Source organism: Oryctolagus cuniculus, chromosome 7, assembly GCF_964237555.1.
Source record: "Oryctolagus cuniculus chromosome 7, mOryCun1.1, whole genome shotgun sequence".
Taxonomy (NCBI): Eukaryota; Metazoa; Chordata; class Mammalia; order Lagomorpha; family Leporidae; genus Oryctolagus; species Oryctolagus cuniculus.
The window spans coordinates 4,420,552-4,440,498 of record NC_091438.1 but is presented as its reverse complement, the minus strand read 5'-3'; the positions used below and the strand labels follow the sequence as shown (position 1 = coordinate 4,440,498).

The window sequence follows — 19,947 nt, the reverse complement described above, 5'->3', positions numbered from 1 at the left end:
AAATTAATCTAAATTTAGTGCAGTAATACATGAAAGCATGATATTTCTCAAACAAAGGGGAATTCATCCTGGGAGTGCAAGGTTACCCAACATTCAAATAACAATTAAAGTAACTGCCATATTAATAGACTAAATAAATATGATCATCTCTAGATATAGAAAAAGAATTCACAAAATTCAACATTCATTTATGAAAAATTCTCAGCCAAAAATATAAATGAATCCTTCCTTGTGTCATTAAAGACTTATATACCTATCACTCTCTTATCATTCTTATTCAACATTATGCTGGATAGTGAAATACTGAATATTTTCTCTCAAAGATCAGGAAAATGGCAAAATGTCATCGCTTATCATTCCTGTGCAGCATCATACAGGAAATCTTGTCCAGTGCAATGAAAAATGAAAAGAAGGCACACAGATTAACCAGGAAGAAGTAAACTATCTTTATTTGCATTCAACAGTATTGTGTATGTATTACATCTCGAAGAATCTATAATATATCTCTTGAAACTAGCAAGTAAATTTTGCAAGGTTTGGGAGATCAAGGTGACTATACAGAACAGAAGTCAGTCATATTCATATTTAAATATTAGCAATGAAAAATACCAATTACCTCATCACAAAAAAAGTCAAATGTTCTGGAATAAGGAAAAATATGAACAGGTGCTATGTGCTGGAAACCACAAATAGTCAATAAAATACATCAAAAGAAAATCCAACAAATAGAAATACCATATTCCTGAATTTGAAGACTTGAGTCCATATAAAAGTTTTTCTCAATTTTATCTATTCACACAGCAGAATCCTAATAGATAACCATGTTGCAGATATTGACAAGAATATTCTAAAATTTTTAATAAAAATGAACCAGAACTCCTAAGATAAATCTTAGAAGAACAAAGTTGGAGAATTCAAAGTTATAATAAATCAAGATACTGTGGTAGTAGCAAAAGGAATATAGTTGTCATTTGAAGAAATCCAAGCTATCCTGGTAGATATTAGAGATGTGATGCCAACCTAGTTTGTCCACCATCCCAGACATGTTAGTAAAGTCATGCAGGATTCTTCATGCCCCCAGTCACCCTACCATCTGACTGTAGCCACGAGGGAGCCCAGGAAAGAGCAGCAGAAGAACCGTCCACTAGAAACCTACAAAAAGTGCCCTCCCCCAGAATTTTGAATGAACACATGATTGTTGTTTTGAGCTTGGGGTTATCTTTTTCTATAACAATTAATAATTTATGTATTACAGTAACTCCAATGCCAATCAACAGCAGTGGGAATGTGATAAGGGGCAAGTTGACCTAGAAAGAAATGGTGATAGTATTAACCAACTGTGTTTAAATATTTTACTTTTGTAAATTTTATAAACATAAATGATCATGTAAATACATCGCCCTGGGTCTTGGAAGGGGAATATGTGAGATACTCTCAAACTGAAGCTTCATTCAAGGTAAATCCCTCCTGGTAAGCTCATGCTTAATGCTGAGACATTAATATCATCTTTAGAATCACAGGGAATAAAAGAATGCCTGATGTAACCTTATCTTTATAACATTTTTCTAGATATCTGAACAACAGACTGACAATAATGACAAGCTGCTTAATGATTATTGTATAGAATGCACTACACCAAGCCATATCACTTGGATATTTATTTTAATTATTACAATAGCCTCATGAAGTAAGGGCTATAATAAATCTTTTCAGACACTGAAACTGAGACACATCATGTTTAATTGCCAAAAATTACGTAGTTGGTAGGTGTCAATTTTGAGCAGTAGGTGTTACTTTATTTTTAGTTATTACATATTTTCCCATAACTTGAAGAGAATTTTTTGTTTCCAGTTTATAGCTATGAAATAAAATCTATGTTTATATTTATTAATAGCTAATGTTCTAAGTTTATACTAACAAATACATCAACTGAAAACAAAATATATTTTTCCTACATACATAAATTTAAATAAATCACTGGGATAAATGTTAGAATTATTATAACTAATAAAGGAGTTCATTAAAGTGAATATACTCAACACAAATATGTTTTTAAGGCTTAGTTTAAAGCCCAGTAATAAATGGTGAAAAAATATAATAAGCACATGTAGACTTAGAGTAGCAATAAAAATATAATGTACTTAGGAATAGTGCATAAATTATACACAAAGCTTTCATAAAGAGAATGTTAAATATTTAATCATGAATATAAAAACCTACATATGAATGAGCTTACATAATAATTTCTTATATGTCAAGTGTGAATACTAAAAAGCTGTCAATCCTGGCCAAATGACTATAGGAGTTTCAATCTTACCTAATAAAGCCTCAAAGTTGTCATCTATTTTTGAAAGCTCTAAAAGGTAACACTACAGGGTTTGAGATATCAAAGATAGCATGTGATGGGTCAAAAACCTAAATATAAGATCTAAACCCATAAAACTCTTAGAAGAAATAATAGAATGAAAGCTTCATGACATTAGAATTGGCAATAATTTCTCAAATATGACACTAAAAATGCAGTCAACCAAGTAAAAATAGATACATTGACTACATAAAAAAAATCTTACATTAAAGGATTTAACCATCAGAGTGAAAAGAGTAACTTGAAAAGTGGGACAAAATATTTGCAAATTGTACATCTAGCAAAGACCTAATGTACAAAAATTTCACATACTGAACAACAGCAAAAAATAAAAAACTCAATGGAAAAATGGATAAAGACTAGAATAGATACTCCTTCAAAAAGAAAAAAAGACACACAAATGACTAATAAGCATATTAGAAGCTCAACATCACAAATAACTAAGAAAAGCAGATCAAATCTATATCATACACAACTTCACACCCATTAAGAAGTCCACTATTCAAAAGATCGAAGTCGGCGAACTCAAAAGGCTTCCATAGCCTTGGCAACTCATGACTAGAGCCTAGGGAGATTACTGATGCCATAAACAAGAGTGTCAAATTGTTAAGTCAACAACAGGAGTCACTGTGTACTTACTTCTCATGTAGGATCTGTCCTTAGTGTGTTGTCCAATGTGAAGTAATTGTTATAACTAGTACTGAAACAGTATTTTACACTTTGTGTTTCTGTGTGGGTGCAAACTGATGAAATCTTTACTTAATATATACTGAATTAATCTTCTGTATATAAAGATAATTGAAAATGAATCTTGATGTGAATGGAATGGGAGAGGGAGCGGGAGATGGGAGGGGTGTGAGTGGGAGGGAAATTATGGGGCAGGGGAAGCCATTGTAATCCATTAACTGTATTTTGAAAATTTATATTTACTAAATAAAAAATAAATAAAAAAGTTAAAAAACTTTTGAACATAAAAAAAGAAGTCCACTATTCAAAATAAATAAATAAATAAACTGGAAAATAGCATTAATGAGGTTGTAGAAAAATTAGAATCCTCATGCATTTTAGGTAACAATGCAAGATGTACAAGAACTAGAAAATAATATAATAGTTGCTCAAAAAAATTGAGAACAGGAAATGATCGTACAATCCAACAATTCCACTTCTGGGTATGATGGAAAAAAATAGAAAGCAGGTACCCAAAGAAATATTTGCAGCACTCATTTTCATAGCAGCATTAGTCACAATAACCAAGAAGTCAAAGAAATCTGAATGTAGGCCAATAAAAGAATGAATAAACAAAATATGGCATATATATAAAATGGAATATTATTCAGAATTAAAAAGGAAAGACAACTTTAAAAATAAATAAATAAAGTGTTTTGAAACCTTGGGGAAAAAAATGCATTCTGTATAGCATAGATTCATTTTGAAAACATTATGCTAAGTGAAATAAGCAGTCCAAAAAAAAGACAAATGCTTTTATCTAGGATAGTCAAATTCACACACTAAGAAAGTAGAATGAAGGTTGATAGCAATTTGGAGGTAAGAAAAGGGAATGGGGAGTTGTTGTTTATTGAGTAAAAGTTTTAGTTTTACAAGATGGAATTCCAGGAATTGACTGCCCAACAGTGTAAATACACTTAGCATTACTGAACTGTACACTCAAAGATGGTTAAGATGATAAATTGTGTTATCTATATTTTGGCACAATTAAATTTTTTAAAGATACGAAAGAAAGTCCAATGTATCAAAGATCCCTTATAATAGATTAAAGACTTAATTATAAGACCTAAAAAAATAAAACTCTTAGAAGAAACCATAGAGATAAATCTTCAAAGCCTTGGATTTGGCAATGGTTTTGCAGATACGACACCAAAGGCACATTCAATAAAAGACAAAATAAACAAATTAGAGTTTATCACAATTTAAAACAGTGCACCAAAGGAAATGATAGTATGAGAGCAAAAAAAAAAAAAAACTCACAGAATGGAGAAAATATTTGCAAATCATCTGATCAGTGTCTAATATCCAGAATATATAAAGAACTTTTACAATTCAACAAAAAAGGACAGACAATTCAATTTTTGAACATGGGCATAAGATTTGAATAGATATTTCTCCTGATGAGACACTCAAATGTCAAATAACCAACTGAAAGATGTTCAATACCATTGGCCACTGAGGAAGTTAAAACTAAATTGACAAATAGATACCCTATATATCCATCAATTGACACTGCAATGTTCATTCTTTTACAATGTCAAAATTTCTCTTTCAGTTTAAAATAAATAATTTATCTTTTCTCTGCTCTACCTACTAAAATGCAATCTCTGTATTTAATGCATAGCTTGTATGTCATGAAGCTGTGGAGGGGAGGGTGGGGTTGATTCCCACCCTCAAACTGGGGAGAACCCACATCAAACGGGGAGAACCACTTTGGAATGATAGCTGCAGAATAAATTTACCAAGTAGATAGACGGCCAGATACAGTACTCAACTTCTAGGGGATTCAAGAGTTCCTATGCACTCTGTGTAAAGATACAGAGGGCATCTGATTGATGAGGTAGCCACTGGGTCACTATAGAAATGCAGAGCAGCCAGCGTTCAATAGGCTAACCCTTCGCCTGCGGCGCCAGCACCCCGGGTTCTAGTCCCGGTCGGGGTGCAGGATTCTGTCCCGGTTGCCCCTCTTCCAGGCCAGCTCTCTGCTGTGGCCAGGGAGTGCAGTGGAGGATGGCCCAAGTGCTTGGGCCCTGCACCCCTTGGGAGACCAGGAGAAGCACCTGGCTCCTGCCTTCAGATCAGCGCGGTGCGCTGGCCGCGGCGGCCATTGGAGGGTGAACCAACGGCAAAAGGAAGACCTTTCTCTCTGTCTCTCTCTCTCACTGTCCACTCTGCCTGTCAAAAAAAAAAAAAAAAAATGCAGAGCAGAGCTGGGCCTGAGAACCTCTGCATACATGGCCACAGACAGAGCATCAGCAAAGGCTGAGGAAAAGGCTTACTCACATGGAAGTTGGTCAGACTTCCACCAGTAAACCTCAGACTGTGTGGACCAGGAGATTCTCCAGAAGTGAGCTCCATGGTAGAGGCAACAGAAGCCAGAGTATGACACAAGGATCTCAGACCTACATACGCTTTCTCTTTCCCCATTGCCAAACAGTGCACAAGTTTTTGGCTCAACTATATTCAAGTGCTATCTTGGGGAGGAAAAGGAAAAAGAAATTCAGAAAGACTTGGCAAGTTTATGTTAAATTTTCCATCATATGGTGCGAGTTTATGAAAGTGCTCAGGTCACTGATAGAAAACAAATGATAGATAAAACTTGAATGATGATGGTATGGTTTGAATATGGCTTGTGTACCCTATAGATTCATGTCTTGGGAGCTAGGTCTCCAGGGTGGCATTATGGAGAGGTGGTGGAAACTTTAAGAGATGGGGTTTAGTAAGCGATGGTGTTTAGTGGGAGGTCCTTTGGTCATTGTGGCTATGCACTTGCAAGGTCAAAACTCTTCCTGAACATTTTGAGTTTTTGTGAGAGAGCTGTTGCAGAAGGAGAAAGCCTGGTCCCACCCAGCTGCCTCCCAGCCTCCTGGTTCACTCTGTAATCCCTCTCCTGCATACACTACTGCTTCAGGCATCTGTCACCCAACACCTACCAGTGGCCCTTCAGAGCCACCGCCTGTGCCTTGCCATGGACACTTTCAGCCTCCACAACTGTCAGCTACACAGATTATCTTTCTCTTCATAAGTAGCCTGTGTCAAATATTTTGCTATGGTGATAAAAAGCTGACTAAAATATAAAAATTCAAAAATTTCCATACCATTTCCTATTTTTCAAATCTATTAAAATATTTGCAAAGTATTTGCTTATAATTTCTTTTATTTTTCCCCACAGAAATTATTATTCATGGTTCATTCTGAGTTTTGTGTATTTACATTTCTACCCTTCTGTGAGAAGTTAAATTAATGGCTTTTCTATTTAGTAAAACATTTTCTCAAAGAACAAGTTTTGGGTTGTATATTTATTCTATTTTTCTACTTATTAATTAGTAATTGTATCTCTATTGGTTCTTTTTGTTTATCTTAGAGTTATTTAATTGCTCATTTCCCAACATCTGAGTTCACTAATAATTTATTTTATTTACCAAATGCTAATTAAAGTACTTAAAGGCATGCATTTTCTCCTGAGTACAACTTTTTCATATGGAGGCTATGAAGAAAAAACTACTGCATTCCCACTTGAACTTTATTAATATATATTTCAAAATAGAGTAGGCTATTACTGTAAAGAATAAGAACTGTTTTGTAATATAACTAGAGAACGTGGCATGTATTTTTTGATATTTTAAATTCATTATTTCCCTTGTTACTTGATACATGAACAAAATTTATAAACATTTTATGAGGATAAAGAAATGGTGCGGGTTCAGTGCTGTGGCGCAGTGAGTTAATGCCCTGGCCTGAAACGCCGTCATCCCATATTCCACTTCCAATCCAGCTCTCTGCTATGCCCTGGGAAAGCAGTAGAAGATGGCCCAGGTGCTTGGGACCCTGCACCCACGTGGGAGACTCGGAAGAAGCTCCTGGCTCCTGGCTTCGCATCAGTGCAGTTCCGGCCATTGCGGCCAATTGGGGAGTGAACCTTTGGATGGAAGACCTCTCTCTCTCTCTCTGCCTCTCCTCTCTCTGTGTAACTCAGATTTTCAAATAAATAAATGAATACTTTAAAAAAAGAAAGAAAGAAGGAAACAGTACTATCAGCTTACTATGTGTAGGACAGAAGATATTTATATACATTAAAGCAATCTTATTCCCTTAATTTTTTTCCTTATTATGTCTTTGCATATGTTTTCCTACTCTGTCACTCAAGGATTAAGAGAAGGTAAATGACATTTCCCATTTCACTATACTTTTGTGCATTTTCTCTGTGTTCCTGAAAACAATCTTTTGACACATGCATTTCAGTTACATCTTAATTTGAATATCCTTAGTTATTGTGATTTTTTGCCTTGAATTCAATTTTTGTCTGGAATTATCATTGCAAGACTTTTTTTCATAAAATTTTTTAAACACTTATTATTTAAATTTCTCAGAGTTGCCTCTTAAACATATAGCTCCAGTAAATGGCATATTGGTGGGTTTATACTTTTTAAAGTGTATTTTACTATATTAAAGGAATTTAACATTTTAAGTTATGCATATGTATTTTGTGGATATATAAAGAATGTATCTTAATTCTGTGTTATTTTATAATTTTTGCTTTTTATATCTCCTGAATATTTTCTTTGATTTCTAACTTATATCATGTGGTCCTTATTTACATTATTTTCTCCTCTTTCTATCCTCTCCTAAAAGACCTTTGAAGTTAAAATCTATTTTTGTAAGAGTATCAATTATTAAGTCAACAATGGGAGTCACTTTGCACTTACTCCCCAAGTACGATCTCTGTCCTTAATGTGTTCTACTATGCGAATTAACAGTAAAACTAGTACTCAAACAGTACTTTATAATTTATGTATTGTGTGAGTGCAAACTGTTAAAATCTTTACTTAGTATATACTAAGTTGATCTTCTGTATATAAAGAGAATTGAAAATGAATCTTGATGAAGAATGGGATGGGAGAGGAAGTGGGAGATGGGATAGTTGTGGGTGAGAGGAAGGTTATGAGGGGAAAAGCCGCTATAATCCAAAAGCTGTACTTTCGAAATTTATATTCATTAAATAAAAGTAGAAAGCAAGAAAGCAGGAAGGAAGGAAGGAAGGAAGGAGAGAGAGAGAGAGAGAGAAAGAAAAATCTATTTTTGGCTTTTAATAATTATCATCATAAAATTTTAAATAAATCCTTAAACATATGTAATTCTCAATCAATCACTTTTGGAAAGAAATCTAGAAACAATCAATAAAGTGAAGAGGCAACCAACAGAATGGGAGAAAATGTTTGCAAACTATACATCTAATAAAGGATTAATATCCAGAATATATAAAGAACTCAAGAAACTCAACAAAAACCAAGCAAACAACCCAGTGAAGAAATAGGCAAAGGATATGAACAGGTATTTTTCAAAGGAAAAAAATACAAATGGCCAAAAGATACATGAAAAAATGTTAAAGATCATTAGCCATCAAGAAAATGCAAAAAAATAATAATAATCACAATGAAGCATCAGCTCACCCCAGTTAGGATGGTTACCATCCAAAAATCACTAAATAACAAATGCTGGTGAGGATGTGAAGAAAAAGGTACCCTGATGCATTGTTGGTGGGAATGTTAACTGGCACAATCATCATGGAAGACAGTATGGAGATTCATCACTACTGATAATATATCTAAGGAAATGAAAACAGCATATGAAGGAGTTACCTGCACTGCCATGTCTACAGACGCTCAATCCACAATGGCTAAGCTATGGAAACAACCTACATGTCCATCTATTGATGACTACATAAAGAAAATGTGGTATATATACAGATGGAATATTATCAGCCACCAAAAAGAACCACATCCAGACATTTGCAACAAAGTGGATGCAACTGGAGACCATTAAGCTAAGTGAAATAAGCCAGACCCAAAAGAAAAAATGCCATACGTTTTCCATTTTTGATAGTTAATACATATAAATATGCTACTATAGTTTTAATCATCTGTGATTATTTTAAAATTTACCATATATGAGTAGAATGCACATATTTTCATTAGATAACTGCTTATAGCCCTTGCCTATATTTCTGTTGAACTATGGACTTTTTATTTTTTTACTTGTTGAACTCTTCATTTAGTGGAGCATTAAGCCTATGCTTATAATGTAAATTAAAAATGTTTTATCTCAGGGCTGGTGCTTTGGCACAGCGGGTTAATGCCCTGGCCTGAAGCGCTAACATCCCATATGAGTGCCAGTTTGGGACCCGGCTGCTCCACTTCCAATTCAGCTCTCTGCTATGGCCTGCACTAACATGGGAGACCAGGAAGAAGCTCCTAGCTCCTGGCTTCAGATCGCAGCTCCAGCCATTGTGGCTAATTGGGGAGTGAAGCATTGGATGGAAGACTTCTCTGTCTTTCTCTCTCTCTGCCTCTCCTCTCTCTGTGTGTAACTCTGACTTTCAAATAAATAAATAAATCTTTAAAAAAAAATTTATCTGAAAATTTGAAAATGAAACAAAGAAAGAGGAAGGGAGGGAAGGAGGATGGGAAATACAATTAGAATTATATCTATGAAGTATACTGAACCAGTTCTCATATTAATATCACATTAATATGAGAATTGTGTCATAGTAATTATCATGCATTTGCTGTAACCCTGAGATTTTAATGTATTAATAAATCCCTTCAAAAATAAATTAAAAGCCTCAAAAAACAGGAAAGAATCTCTCATCAGCGAGAAATTCAGCCCCACTTACTTAAAGCCTCTTTCTTGGCCCAAGCCAATGTATGCACAGTGTCAAAGGACTACAGAAGTTTCTCTTCCCTATACCTGAACCAACAGCCACAAGGTTCTAGTGTGGCAACAGCTCTTGAAAGCTGAAAGAGCTACAAAGCAGACTCTCTGGGAAGCTGAATGACAATAAGGAAGATTTAAAACAAAGACCTAGAAGAATTTGGAGCTTCTACCACCCACAGCTACAGAAAGTATTAAACACAGCCCAATTCCTAGCTCTCCTTAACTCATCTTTTGTTACAGTTGTATCAGCTATAACTCTTAGATGAGTAAGCAAATTTAGCCCTCTTTACATGAAATAGACAATTTAAAATAACTAATATACTTAAGTAGACAACACACAAGAATAGATGAGTATGTTAGCTGAGTGACAAAAACTGGAAGAACCAACAGGAAATGCTAGATAGGAAAAAGCACTAGAGCAGAACTGAAGAATGTTTTTGATGGGCTCAATCATTTATATATAAATTATTTTTAAATTAATTTATTTATTCGTTTACAATTATTTAAAAGGTAAAGATACAGAGGTAGATAAAGAGAGATCTTCTGCTTGCTGATTTACTCCCCAATTGCCTGAAACAGCCAGAGTTGGGCGAGCAAAAATAAGAGCCCAGAACCCAATCTGGGCCTTCCATATGGGTGGCAGTGATTCAAGCACTTGTGCCATCACCTGCTGCCTCCCAGCGTGTGGATTAGCAGGAAGCTGGGACTGGAAACAGGACTGGGACTCAAAATCAGGTACTCTGATGTGGAATGCAGGCACACCAAATGGCCTCTTAGTTTTCTTTTTTTAAAAAAAGATTTATTCACATTTTTATTTATTTGTTTGAAAGGGAGAGAGAGAAAGAGAATCTTTCATCCACTCGTTCATTCCCTAAATGGCCACAATAGCTGGAGCCTAGCTATGACAAAGCCAGGAGCCTAGACCTCTATCTGGGTCTCCAACATGGGAGGCAACGCCCAAGTACAGACCATATTCAGCCGCTTTCCCAAGCAAATTAGCAGGGAGTGGATGGGAAGCAGAGCAACTGGGACTCCAACCAGCACTCTGATATGGAATGCTGGCATGGCAGGCAGTATATTAACCACTCACCAAATGCCCTCCCCTGGACGTAAACTCTCTGGCCTATCTTCTCTGATATTAGATCTTAAGACTCTCAATCCCAGGGAGTATTATCCTATACCTGGAAAGGGAGAACACTACACAATGAGAAAGCAATCAGTGAACTTGAGAATAGGTCAATACAAATTTCCCAAGCTCAAATGCAAATAGAATAATGAATGAAAAAAAGAATAAAAGAACATACAAAGTGTGAGATAATTTCAATAAGTACAAAATATGTGTACAGAAGTTCTTCAACTTATGATTGGGCTGTATCCCAATAACCCCATTGTACACTGAAACGATAGTGATTGCAAATGCACCCAAGCTATCAAAGACTTAGCTAAGCACTGCAGCGCATGAGCTATTCACCTCGTGATCACGTGGCTGACTGGGATCTGCAGCTCTCGGCCAGTGCTCAGGATCATGAGAACATCGAACTGCATATGCGGAGCCCGGAAAAGATCAAAATTCCAGGTCTAAAGTATGGTTTCTACTGAAGTATGCTTCTGCACCAACAGAACGTTAAAAAATTATAAATTGAATCATCCTAAGTCAAAGACCATTTATAACTGGAATAACAAAGGGAAAGAGAGAAAAATAAAGCAAAAGAAATTTTTGAAGTTATAATGGCCAAGAATGTTCCAAAATTATTGACAAACATTAAAGCACAGATTCAGAAAGCTCAGAGAACACCAAGCAGGATAAGTAGCAAAACACTTATACCTAGGCATACCATATTCAAACTGCAGTAAACCAAATACAGTATATGATTCCAGCGATATGACAGCATGGAAAAGGCATACTACAGAAACACTAAAAAAAAAAAAAAGAGCAGTGTTTGCCAGGGATTTAGATGTGGGGAGGAGGGCCAAATGGGTGAAGCACAAGGGATTACTTTTAGGGCAGTGAAACTATTTTGTGTAATAAAATTAGGAGTCTGTGACACTAAGCATTTGTCAAAACTCAGAACTTTACAACACAAAGAGTGAACTTCAATGTATTCAAACGCAGGACACACAGTGACGAAATGTGACAAAACAATCTAATGTTTTAAGTATATGAAACAACTTACTAAAGGGTTGGAGGAAAAGGTGCTGACCTAATTTGCTTTTGGAATGAGTGGAGTCTGTAACATTAAAGTCAAATCATCTGTTCATGGTCACCATACTGTGGTTGATCATGCTGTTTCTCAGTGGGGTTCAATTTCATGCTAGTAAACATAGACACTGGAATTAAAATAAATGAATGGTTTAGAGAAGGGTGAGCATGCTTTCTCACTATTGAAATTGGAATTTACAGATAAACAAGGGGAGGAGGTTCAAAAGATAATGGATTAGAGTTGAAGACATCATTATGATCTCATGTCTATTTAACATAAACAAACATGATTACACATAGAAATAGTCATCTGTACATACTATTCAGTATTAGTATTCACACATACAGTTCCTGGACCTGAGGAGACCCAGAATCAGTGACACTCCAGTCCCTACAAGCACATCAGGCATTCAGATCTGGGCTCCTAACACCATGCTCTGATAAAAAGAATCAGAAATTGTTAGTGAAACAGCTGATTCTAGTATTAGGACAGGAAATGTTCAAGATGAGCCTGGAGCATCCTTCAGCACCAGAAACTAAGAAGCTCTAACAACCACAAAATCATGAATGATGGGAAGATGTCAAAGGCTTGCATATGCTCCTGAAGGAGTTCCCAATGGCCAAGGTGGAACCGTTTGATCAACAAAATAAAGGACTGGATTATAACCAAAAGTGTGAAATAAATATTCATAAATAATAATAATTCGTAATAATATGAATATTATGAATAATAATTCATAATATAAATAAATGACTGAATAAGTATGTTCACAGGGAAGAAAGGACAGTCTCCCATACAGAAGAATCATAAATATTATAGGCAGATACTTTTCCTTCATGGGGATGGAGCATAACTCTCCATTCCCTAGGTATGGGCTATGCATAATAACTTCTTTCCAAGGAATACAGTGTGGAAAGAGGAGTGAAGGGAGGGGGAGCTTACAGAGGAGAAAGCTGATTAACACTACCTCTACCAGGTGACCAGGGATATCAACAGCGAGGTCATGTTGCTAGTAAGTAATGTTGATAGGGTGCAATGAAGATGACATTTAACTGCTCTAGTCTTGTTCCCTTCTGCTACTCACTAGTTTAATCTCTGTGCTGTAGTTCCTCTTCTGTGAAAAGATCTTGATAGCCCTTTCACATAGGATTATTCTTCTGGTGAGGAGAGAGTGAGTTACTGTATGTAAATAATTTAAAATAATGCCCAGCATAGTAATGGCTATGTGATTGCTAGTTATGATTAATGGTCTTTATCTATAATATTGCATTTTTAATAAATGATTTTGAAATAATTTTAGGTTTACAAAAACATTGCAAAAATAGTAGAGTTCCTAAACACCCTTCACTTACTTTCCACTAATGATAATAACTTATATTAGCATGCTACATTTGTCAAAACTAAGATTAACATTGGTACATTACAATTAAATAAACTTACAAACTTTGCATTTCACCAGTTTTGTTTTCAGGATCCAATCTAGGATGCCATGTTGCATTTACTCCATTATATTTTATAAAATAACACAGTCATGTATTATTCTACCCATGGCAGAGAAACCAATGCCAGACTGTCAAGGACAGGATAAAAGTGTACTGAATATATGAGGCAATTATACTCAGACACTGAATAGCCATCAGCACAAGACTGAGTGTTGAGAAAGTAGCAATAGCAAAGTGAGCCTCACTATGACTACAGACTTTGTCAGGGGACATTTCTCTTCCATCCAGGAGAGAAGGAGAAGCCAGGTGGAACACAAGCTGAAGTGACAGAGATAAGAGAGATACATCTGAAGCAGCCAGAATTTGTGGAGCAAGGACCTGGAAAGAGAAGGCCCAGGTATCTGGTTAGGCTTATCAGGCAGCCAGGGCCATGGGTTGGCCTACCCAAGCACAGGACAAGATTACTTAAAGCATAGCAGGGTTTGCCTGACACAGAGCCAAGAGCTAAAGTGTGATCATATGTTGAAGTCTCAGGGGCCAGCGCTATGGAGTAGCTGGTAAAGCTGCCACCTGCACTGCCAGCATCCCATATGGGTAATGGTTCAAGTCCTGGCTGCTCCACTTCCGATCCAGCTCTCTGATATGGCCTGGGAAATGAGTACAAGACGTTCAAGTCCTTGGGCCCCTGAACCTGTGTGGGAGACCCAGAAGAAGCTCCTGGCTCCTGGCTTTGGATCAGCGCAGCTCCGGCCATTGTGGCCAACTGAGGAGTGAACCAGTGGAAGGAAGATCTCTCTCTCTCTCTCTCTGCCTCTCCTTCTCTCTGTGTAACTCTGACTTTCAAGTAAATAAATATTAAAAAAAAATATGGTGAAGTTTCAGACTAGCTGGAGTTTAAAAAGAGCTCTCTGGTCATCTTCAGTATACACTTGGGACTTCAGAAAGACCATGTTCCAGAGTACGTTTCACTTCCTAGCTCAAAACTTCATACAAAATCTTCATTTAAGTATTTGAGGGCAGAAAGAGGAAGCAAGGGAAGGAGGAGGGGAAGGAAGAGAGGGGAGATGGAAAGAGAGAGAAACTCGCATCTATCGGTTGACTCCCCAAAAGCCCACAACAACCAGGGCTCAACCAAAATCAAAGCTGGTAGCCAAAGTTCAACCCAGGTAGGTGGGTGGCAGGAACCCACTACCTGAGCCATCACCTCTGCCTCCTAGGGTGCACATTAGCAGGAAGCTGGAATTGGGAGCAGGAGCTGAGAATCAAACCCAGGTACTGTGATGTAGGAAACTGGCGTCCTAACCAGCACCTTAGCCATTATGTCAAATACCTGCTCTTAAGCTTTGAACCGACAAGATCAAAGTATCCAACATTAGTCCAACTGACTGCCAGAACAAAATTCAACATTCTTGAGAGGAAAATATTCATAATCCAGGCCCCCCACATTATATCATCTATAGTATCCACATATTGTAATATATATGCATATATTCACGCATATTTAAGTTAATAAAATATATATAGCACACAGGGCAGGAGTAGTAAAGGGAACTATGCTGTCACATGGGTCATGCACTTTACTTAAGGTGTTAAACAATATTAGCTCTGAGAAAATGGTGGTTGGTATACATATTGCAATCCTGATACCATCCTGGGAAGCAGCAGGTGACAGCTCAATTTCTCTCTCTCTCTCTCTCTCTCTCTCTCTTCCCCTCCCTCCCTCCCTCCCTCTCTCTCTTTCACATAAAATGAAAATAAATTTTAAAATGTTTATATAGTACAAATAAGTATAGCTAAACCCACATACTGATTATACTACAATCTAAAGTAATGCTGTATTAGCCAGAACAAGTCAGGAAAGGATAAAGAGAAAAATAAAACAATAGATTGGGAAAACTGAAAGAAAGTAAAAAAAAAAATGATGAATCTAAACAGCCATATCTGCAATTACATTAAGTGTTAAAAAACAGTCTATCTTCTGCTGCCATAACAAAATACCTGAGGGATCCTTTACATAGAAAAGGGGTTAGTAAGTTCCCACTTTGGAGTCAGCCTCATGGGCTCATCCTCTAGCGGCAGAAGTGCATGCAACAAGGAGATTCAGGGAGATTCAGTGACCAGTTTTACTCTTTTGTGACAATCTACTGTTGAAGAAAGCAATTGGGTTCCTGTGAGAACTACATTCATCCTGTTCATCCTGCTCACAGAACCACTTTAATCTCTTCATAGGCTTGTATTGTGATGATCTAATCACCTTCCACTAGGGCCCAACTCTTAAAGGTTCCACCTTCTTTTTTTTTTTTTTTTTTTAATTTGACAGATAGAGTTAGACAGTGAGAGAGAGAGACAGAGAGAAAGGTCTTCCTTCCATTGGTTCACTCCCCAAATGGCCACTGCGGCGAGACCTACGCCGATCTGAAGCCAGAAGCCAGGTGCTTCCTCCTAGTCTCCCATGCGGGTGCAGGAGCCCAAGAACTTGGGCCATCCTCCACTGCCTTCCCGGGCCACAGCAGAGAGCTGGACTGGAAGAGGAGCAACCGGGACTAGGACCCAGTGCCCATATGGGATGCTGGCGCCGCAGGCAGAGGATTAACAGAGTGAGCCATGGCATCGGCATCCACCTTCTTTTAACATAACCACACAGAAGACCAAATAGGAACAGTTAGTGAGCACACTCAAACCATATACAAACCATGGAAACAGATTAGAAATAAAGGGAAGGAAAAAATATACCTTGTCAATGCTATGCATAAGAAAATTGAAACTTATTAATAATAGATTAAATGAATCTTAAGAAGAATAAACATGAAGGTACAGACATTTTATTGGGATAATCAGATCAATCCAAGAAGAAGCTATAGCATTATAATGGAAGTGGTTAATAATTTTGCTTAAAAATAAATGAAGCCAGGGGCCAGCACTGTCGTACAGAGGGTTAATGCCTTGGCCCGAAACGCCGGCATCCCATAGGGGCGCAGGTTCGAGACCCGGCTGTTCCACTTCCAATCCAGCTGTCTGTTATAGAAAGCAGTACAAGATGGCCCAAATCCTTGGGCCCCTGCACCCACGTGGGAGACCCAGAAGAAGCTCCTGGCTCCTGGCTTCAGATCAGCGCAGCTCCGGCCATTGCAGCCAACTGGGGAGTGAACCAGCGAGTTGAAGACCTTTCTCTCTCTCTCTCTGCCTCTCCTCTCTCTGTGTAACTCTTTCAAATAAATAAATAAATCTTCAAAATAAATAAATAAATGAAGCCAAAGCTGACTGAACTGCAGGGACAGGTAGAGAAATCTATAATCAGAAGTGAAAACATCAATTTTCCCCTTAATAAATAGAGTAAAATAAAAGGATATAGAAAATCCAAAAATTTTGCTAACCATCTTAACCTAACTGGCTTTTATGGAATAATTTGTCCAAAACCTGCAGATTTTACATTCTTCCCAAAGGCACATACAGCATTTGTCCAAGATAGCCGTATTCTAGGACATAAAACAATATTTAATCTATTGAAAGAGTTCCAGGCCGGCGCCACAGCTCACTAGGCTAATCCTCCACCTTGCAGCGCCAGCACACCGGGTTCTAGTCCCAGTCGGGGCACCAGATTCTGTCCCGGTTGCCCCTCTTCCAGGCCAGCTCTCTGCTGTGGCCCCGGAGTGCAGTGGAGGATGGCCCAAGTGCTTGGGCCCTGCACCCCATGGGAGACCAGGATAAGTACCTGGCTCCTGCCATTGGATCAGCGCTGTGCACCGGCCGCAGCGCGCTGGCCACGGCAGCCATTGGAGGGTGAACCAACGGCAAAGGAAGACCTTTCTCTCTGTCTCTCTCTCTCTCACTGTCCACTCTGCCTGTGAAAAAATTTAAAAAAATAAAAAAATTTAAAAAAAAGAAAGAGTTCCAAATTTTAGAATATGTCCACTAACCATAAAAATTTAAATCAGATATCAATAAAATTATTTAGAAAAACCTCAAATATTTTAAATTTAAGCAAGGTTATAAATAACTAATAAAATAAGAAATCATACACATAGCTAATAAATATCTGAAACTAAGTAATTACAAAAATATATAAAATGCACTGGACAGAAAGTTTATCAATTTATCTGTAAATTTGTTAATTGATTTTCTGCCAGTTCAAATAAACTAGTCTTTGCAGTAAATTTTTTTATTTCATACTATACTTTTCAACTTCAGAATTTCCATTTGATTTTTCTCTAAAATTCCTCTGTTACTCTTGTATGCAATTTAACATGATCATCACATCTTCCTTTACTCCTTTAATCATACTTTCCTCTAGTTATGTGAATGTATTTATTATGGTTATTTTCAAGTCTTTCTGTGTTAACTCTGACATCTAGTTGCTTTCATGAAAATTTCTATTGTATGTATGTGTCATACTCTTTCTTTGTAAGTCTTATAATTTTTCTTGGGAAATGGACATTTTTAGATAATATATTGTAGCAAGTCATGCAGCATACTCATCTTTTATGGGGCATATTACTTGTTATTTGCTTAATGGTTGGTTGGATTATTTTAGTAAAATCTGTGCTCCATTTCCAAATGCCTGTAGAGTGCAAGACCTCGGGTGCTACTCCTGAGGGTAATGCAGCTTTGAATGTGGCCACATTCACAGTGAATGACAGTTGCTGTCTTCATCTCTTTCCCTGATGACACACAGCTGTTAAATTCAACTAATTGCTGGCTAATTACTATGTTGTTTTCAACGGCATTTTGTAACATAAATTGCTGCACTGACTAATTCCATCAAATTTGACTCCTCTAAAGGTATAGTCATTAAGGTCAGTGTTTGAAAATTTTCCTGATCCCAGGAATATTCATCCCGGCTGTTTCATTTCACAGTTCTCTTTTAGTAGCCACCAGTCTACAATCCAATCTGTAACTGTATTAAATCCTTAAATCTTCCCCACCCTCCAATTTCCACAGCTTCCACTTTTCAAGCATTTAGTCTTGAACTTGCACACAATTTGCTACCAGTGAAATCAGTTTCTTTGGGAAGATATTGGGAGCTTTCTGTTTTCTGGCCTGTTTGTCTTCCCAGGCAAAACTTCTGAGCCAGGGTTTCTGGAGTTGAGGACAATGGCAAGCTTCTCTCCGAATGACATCTCACTGCAATCTGAGTGCCTGATGAAGCAGGAGCAAGCAGCAGCCTCAGGTCTTCTCAAGTGCTGTGGGCACCCATATTCTTAGCATGTTTTGACCAACATCATGGATTGTTTCCAACTCACCTAATAGCCCCTACTTCCTATCACTCATTTAAATAATTAATATGCCATTAACAAAACAGTATCACAGACACCCGCATACACATGACTTTGATGTTCATTCTCTTTTCTTCCTACTACAATCAAGAATCCACATTTATAAATGTTTTCCTTCTTAACAACCATTGGGGAACATTGGCCTTCCAACGAGCTTTGTTTTGGAAAGTATGCAATAATCATGTCCTACTCACATGCAAGCCTTTTTTGTCTTCTAAATTGAGAGATCACCCTATTTCCTGGATTTATTATGCTTATCCATTCCTAGAAGAAAAGACCTTTCTAAGGTGTATTTCAATAAAAGCAATTTAACTTTTGTTGTAGATTCGCTATTCACTGAAGGATCTCTTTAGGGTAAGATGATCTGTGAACTTTTAAAACTGAAGTAACAATGTGGCTACTGAAGGATGAAGCATTCTGTGTACAAATATCAATGGAAAGGTTATGAATTAACATAGGAGAATTCAGCTACAGGGATAGCGAATAGACAATTATCCTGACACTCATACTACTCAACATGGTGGTTCAAAGCTCAATCTGGAGTTTGTTAGGACAAGAATGGGTCTATGAAGTGTGAGATTCACACAGGGAGCTCCCCTTTTGCCTTCCCTGCAAACATATGGCTATGAAAAAGTGCATAAAATATAAGGTTTGTTGAGCTTAAAAATCAGATAATCATTTTCCTGACTCAGACATAGATCTACCTATCTGCAGATCTGGGCTCTGGAGTCAGAAGCCACAGAGATTATGCCTGTGTAACTCCTGGAGAGCTTGTAGAGTAGTATTCCATAGTGGTAAGGCACCAAAGTCTGGCTCACCATGTAGACGAGGTCCACTGCCTATAAAGTTAGATTTAAAAGAGTTCTGGCCCACATCCAGAAAATATGGCTCACATCTTGTAGCAGCCTGGATTAGGAGAAATGAGGTGAGCCATTGTCATCATGGCAGGACTTGGGTCCTTACCCACTGGTTAACATAAAACACTTTTCAAATTGGGGAATGTGGGGAGACTGGATAAAGGTTACAATAAGTTTCCAAACATAGGGAGGTAAGCATGGGGAGAAGAAAAGCAAGACAAACAAAAGCAGAGAAATCTATTCCCAAAAGGGACTTAGAAGGACATGTTTAGAGATGATGTTTATGTTCACAATCATGATTGTGGCAACGGTTTCACAGGTACATTAATGTGTCAAAATTAATTAAGATACATGTTAGCTTTTTTTTTT

At 37.2% G+C, this 19,947-nt stretch overlaps 1 protein-coding gene across 7 annotated transcripts in view; it reads right to left on the bottom strand.

Moving 5' to 3' along the window:
* PAPPA2 (pappalysin 2) overlaps positions 1-19,947 on the bottom strand; it is a 611,815-nt gene that overhangs the window by 561,002 nt on the left and 30,866 nt on the right. The window lies entirely within an intron of this gene.